The sequence below is a fragment of the Symphalangus syndactylus genome, chromosome X, assembly GCF_028878055.3.
Source record: "Symphalangus syndactylus isolate Jambi chromosome X, NHGRI_mSymSyn1-v2.1_pri, whole genome shotgun sequence".
In the NCBI taxonomy this organism is placed as follows: Eukaryota; Metazoa; Chordata; class Mammalia; order Primates; family Hylobatidae; genus Symphalangus; species Symphalangus syndactylus.
In genome coordinates this window covers 147,492,454-147,498,266 of record NC_072447.2, presented here as the reverse complement: position 1 = coordinate 147,498,266, position 5,813 = coordinate 147,492,454, and the positions used below count along the sequence as shown (strand labels likewise).

The window sequence follows — 5,813 nt, the reverse complement described above, 5'->3', positions numbered from 1 at the left end:
AAGGTTTAATTCGAGAAGAAGACCTGACCGTCCTAAATATATATGTACCCAACACATATTCTTAAAGCAAGTTCTTACAGACCTTGCTTTATGGATACGTGTTGGGTGCATATATATTTATGGAACACACAAATTCATAAAGCAAGTTCTGAGAGACTTTCAAAGAGATTTAAACCCCCACACAGTCATAGTGGGAGACATATTTCATGTTATGACCAATATACATGAAATTTCAGACCTAAGTTTTTTATCATTATTACTATTTTTTTTGAGATGGAGTCTTGCCCTGTCTCCCAGGCTGGAGTGCAATGGCACAATCTCAACTCACTGCAACCCCCACCTCCCAGGTTCAAGTGATTCTCCTGACTCAGCCTCCTGAGTAGCTGGGATTACAGGCATGCACCACCATGTCCGGCTAATTTTTGTATTTTTAGAAGAGATGTGGTTTTGCCATGTTGTCCAGGCTGGTCTTGAACTCCTGGCCTCAAGCAATCCACCCACCTCAGCCTTCCAAAGTGCTGGGATTACAGGTGTGAGCCACCGTGCCTGGTGCAAAGGTAAAATTATATCATAGATGCAAAAATATATACCTTGTAAATCCAAAGATCTGCTATAGCATAGAGCTACAACAGTTTGCCTATTATCCACAAGAAGAACCTCTAAGTACACCACAACATTCATAAGCCTATGGGCACCAATTTTGTGTCAGGTTGTCTTATAGATTTATTACAAAAGCATTTTTTTTCTCTGCCTCATGTTGCCTGGCTCTACTCTTTGCCCAGTCATATTTGAATGTGTCCCAATTGCCTCTATAAAATATACATTTTTAAATTTCTATTTTGACATTTTTGTGCTATTTGGTTTTGTTAGTCAACTCTTATTTTTTACCAGCTTTGTTGAGATCTAATTGATATACAAATAACTGCACATATTCAATGAATACAATTTGAGGAGTTTGTGCACGTGCAAATACCTTTAATACTATCATCACAATCAACATAATAGACATATCTAACACCTACCAAATTTCCTTTGTGTCCCTTTGTGTTACTTTACGTTTGTTTTTGCAGTACTAACACTTAACACAAAATCTATCCTCTTAAATTTTGAAGTGCACGGGGCTATTTTGTTAACTATAGGTGCTACATTGTATAGCAGATCTCTAGAATTTATTCATCTAGCATAATAGAATCTTTCTACCAATGGAAAAACAACTTTCCATTTCCCCTATACCACCTCCCACCCCTGGAAACCACAATTGTATTCTCTGTTTCCATGATTTTGACTATTTTAGATGCATTCTGTAGGTGGAATCATGCAGTATTTGGCCTTCTGTGACCAGATTATTTCACTTAACATAATGTCCTTTAGGTTCATACATGTTATTGCATATGAGGGAATTTCTTTCTTTTTCAAGGCTGAATAATATCCCATCGTATGTATATACCACATTTTAAAATCTTCATCTGTCAACGGAAACTTCGCTTGTTTCCATACCTTGTCTATTGTGAGTAAGGCTATAATGAACGTGGGAGTTCAGATATCTCTTCAAAGTTCTGATTTCAGTTCTTTCAGTATATGTGTTAAAGTGCTGTATTAGTTTACTAGAGCTGCCATTACAAGAGTATCACAGACTGAGTAGATTAAACCGAAATTTATTTTCTCACAGTTCCCGGAAGCTAGAAATCCAAGATCAAAGTGTCAGCAGGTTTGGTTTCTCCTGAGACTTCTTTTCTTGGCTTGTTGATGGCCGGCTTACCTTCTTCCTTTGTCTTCACATGGTCTTTCCTTTGTATGTGTCTATGTGTCACAGACTCCTGTTCTCATAGGAATACAAGTCATACTGGATTAGGGCCCACCCTAGTGACTTTATCTAATGTCAATTGTTTATTTAAATTTCTATATCCAAATACAGTCACATTCTGAGGGACTAGGGATTAAGACTTCAACATACAAATTTGAAGGAAGGAGACATAATTCAGTCCATAACAACTACTGTGATAGAAATGTACATAGAGCATTCCAGGTTAGTTGAAATTAAATGGAGTTTACAGGTTAGGTTTTTGGGTTAGTTGATATTAAATGGAATCCTAGAAAATGAAAAGGAGTTAGCTAAAAGATAACAATAGGGAGTAGCTGAGAAAGTAGAAAGGGCATATTAGGTAGAAGTAATAGCATATACACCAGTTCTTTCAGAATGCTATGGGTAATGCATTATAAAGATAAAAAGGGCGTGTGGCTATTTAGTGAACAGTTGGATAAACAGGTCTGGATCTATTTTCTTGTTTCTCTTCCTACCCTTTACACCCTTTAATTTTCTGAAAAAAACTGCAATCTTAAAATTACAATTCTAGGTTCATCTCACTCACACTAGTAGTTCCAGTTATTTCAACTATACTAGTAATGTCTGTTTTTCTAGACCTATCTCAAACTTCTCCGTTGACTTCCCGGCCATTTAGTAAGCTGCCATTTAGCTGTCAGTTTTTGAATGTCCCAAGGATACCCCAAAGTGAAAACTAAAAATTTCAATTTGAAAAGTCTCTCTCTCTCTCTCTCTCTTTCTCTTTCTCTCCCCAAATCTGCTCCTTCTTGAGAATTCATTTTCTTATCAATGGTACCCCCATTTACTGAATAACTTAAACCATAGTTACTCAGGTATGGTTCTAGACTATTTATTTTTCCACACTCATCGCAAGTCAATCATTAAATCTTATGGGTTCTACTTAAATGGTTTTAAATCTATCTCTACCACACCATCCCGAGACATTTTGCTGAATAATTGACTACTGGTTCCAGCAGTGATCTGATTTGGATTGACTGAGATCATGTATTCCACCAAGGCACATGGATAAAGAGTTCTGAACTCTGAATGCATATATGATTATGATATTAATTTTTTCTCCAAATTCCTGGTTTAATAAGGACCTGTTTATTTTGAGGAAAAAAGGTCCCAAATATCGGTTGTTCACAAAAATATCCCACAGTATCAACTTTAGAGAACAAATCTTAAAACAATAACACTGATTACTTTTCTAAAAAAATACATTTAACAGGCCAACTCTCATTCACAAAAACACATTGTTACATTTGTGTTGAACTGCCTCACACAGCAAACTTATGTGAGAATATAACATATGTACTTTTAACTCAAGGACGGTTTCCGGTGCTAATCAAATAAATGAGATTGACTCTGCAGTTAGGGAAGCAACTACTGAATTTATGTATGAATGAAAAGAACTGTACTCAATGCATAACAAGAGATTATTTTGGAGACAGTTGATAACCATACGTTCTTTTTATTGTTAAGTCATAAATAGGATTAAAAATTAAAAGCATAAATTACAAGGTAAGACTACAAAACTACAAAGAGCGTCAAAGGAAGTGAAATGGGACTAGGCACAGGGCAATATGAATTAATGAACATGGGAAGGGCAAGGATGGTGAGAACAGTGGGCATGCTCTGAAGGTATTAGGGGAGAGAATTTGGTGAAAGAGCTGATCTTACAAGCACCTAGGTAAAGAAATAATTGGATAATATTTCTAAATCCCACAATGTGCTTCAGAGTCATCCTCGCCAGTGGCATAGTCTTTGCCATCTTCTCCTTCCTCATACTCTTGTTCATCATCCTTGATTAACTCCACCTGGTCATCCCCCATCTTCATTATCATCATCATCCAATAGGTCCCCTCAGCAGAGTCATCTGCGTCCCCCTCAGACTCCATCTTCACATTAGTCTTATCTTGCTTCAGTGATCTGCTGCTCTGCTACTCTTCTGACTTATTCTTCATCTCTAATGCTGGTTTGCTCTGTTCCTTTTCACTTTTTTTCATGTTTTTCAATAGAAAATACACGTTTTGCTTTATCTGGGTCAATTCCTTCTTCACAGCCTAAACGTCACCTCCTTTCAACTTTCCAGACTTGGGAGATCCCCTTGTCCACACAGAATTAAAGCCACTTTTGCCCCTTTGTGAGGTGTTTTCTAATGTACTCTGGCCTTTTGAGGACAAACAGCCCGAGCAATGGGAGGAGGAGGAGGAACACGTGCTAGGTAACTATACATCCTATCATAATAATCCCATCGGAAGTCATAGTCCATGTCAGAAGAGGAGCCATACATCTCTGCTGCAGATCATTTTACACCTGCTTTTCCTCACTTTGCTTTTGGCTCTGCAGCCAGATTAATATTAAAGCCTGGCCAGCAATCATTCTGCCATTCTCCCCTGCCACAGCAGCCTGGGTATCTCTCATTAATATATTGAACAAAGACAAAGCCCTTATGAACAGAGCAACCCACAGTTTTGTCATACTACAAAAAGATTGCCTCCACTTCGGACTTCTTGAACTCAAGAGATCCGAGATTCTCAATAAACACATAGGAATTTCTGGAATGAGGATCTGTCTTGTTGGTAACATTGCTAGCCATTGTGTTTGTAAGGTTTCTCCCAAAGCCAGAACTAGGAAGGGGGAAAGAGAAGAAATTTGATTCTGAGTCCCCTACTCCCAGGTTCTATGTGGAGAAGGCTACTACTGCTCCAGGTTGGCAATGCAGCCACAAGCTCTCAGTCTTTTTTGCTTCACAAAATGGCCAGAACTTAATTATTATTAATGATTAGAATTTACGAAATGCACATGATGTGAATATTATCTCATAGTTGAATAGTACCTCTATTTTGAAGAAGGTACTGAAGCCTAGATATGTTAAATAATTTGCCCAAAGTCACATAGCTGGAAAAGCAAAGCTGGAACTTAAAGTCAAATCATCCTGGTTTTGAAGCTCATGCTCTATTCACTAATCAAGACATCTACCATAATTAATTATCACTAGGTATGAAATGTTCCCAATGGGGAAACAATTTTATGCCAATGGAAAAACTAAGCTTCTTCTAATTTTAATAGTAGAGTATATTATTGTAATTCTAGAAAAGCAGTATTTTTTTTCTAAACTAAGCCTTGTTTATTGTATCTATGCTACAGAAATTTGCCATCTTATATTTAGCCAATGAGTCACCATGAAGAATATAATTTACAATATTGATAATTTCTTAATAAATGTATCAGTTCAAATGCCTTAAAATTGGAAATTAGTTTTTCCATGGTGGAGGAATAAAAATGGTATATAATATACATAGATGAGGAATAGCAATTTTCACAGCCAAGAATCCCCAACTTTATTGAGAATAATCTCCCCTTAAATTAATCTTTCAAAAATTAATAATAGAAGCTATTTATTGCAGAAATATATTTAGGGAAACTTCCATTTATTGTAATTAAAGTGATGCATTAGCTTTCTAGTTTATTTGGCTGAGGATTTACTTGAAATTGAGGACAAATTGAAAATATGATTTACCAATATGTAGGATATTACAACATATTTTTTATTCTGAGGCTTAGAAAAAGTATATAAACTTTTTCAAATATCAGTGTTAAAAGAACCCTTGTTATACTAAATATGTAACGTTAGGGTTATTTAAAGCAGTGCAAGGTGTGGGAATTCATTCTAAAGCCAGTTATAAGTAGTATAGGGATGGTCTGAGCAAGTTAGTAATCATGAGTCATGAGAGAATCAATGAAGGACTAGATTCCATGAAGCACATTTTTCTATGTGAGTCACTTATCAACTTGAAGAAGCAAAGTCAGAGATGTTTATCGTTCTGCGTATACTTCATGATTATAGAAATCAAGTTTTGTTGTTGTTTTGATAAAAAGGTGAAGTTTCTGTGAACACCGAGCTTGAAATTGGATGATGCTACTTGTTAGCTAAAGGAGCTTAGGGAAACGCTTTACCTTTCTCAAATGGAGGCTCAGTCTTCTC

At 36.4% G+C, this 5,813-nt stretch overlaps 1 pseudogene; it reads right to left on the bottom strand.

The window, feature by feature from the left end:
• Positions 1-3,540: 3,540 nt before the first annotated feature.
• Positions 3,541-4,427, bottom strand: LOC129475504 (heterogeneous nuclear ribonucleoproteins C1/C2-like; annotated as a pseudogene).
• Positions 4,428-5,813: the final 1,386 nt, after the last annotated feature.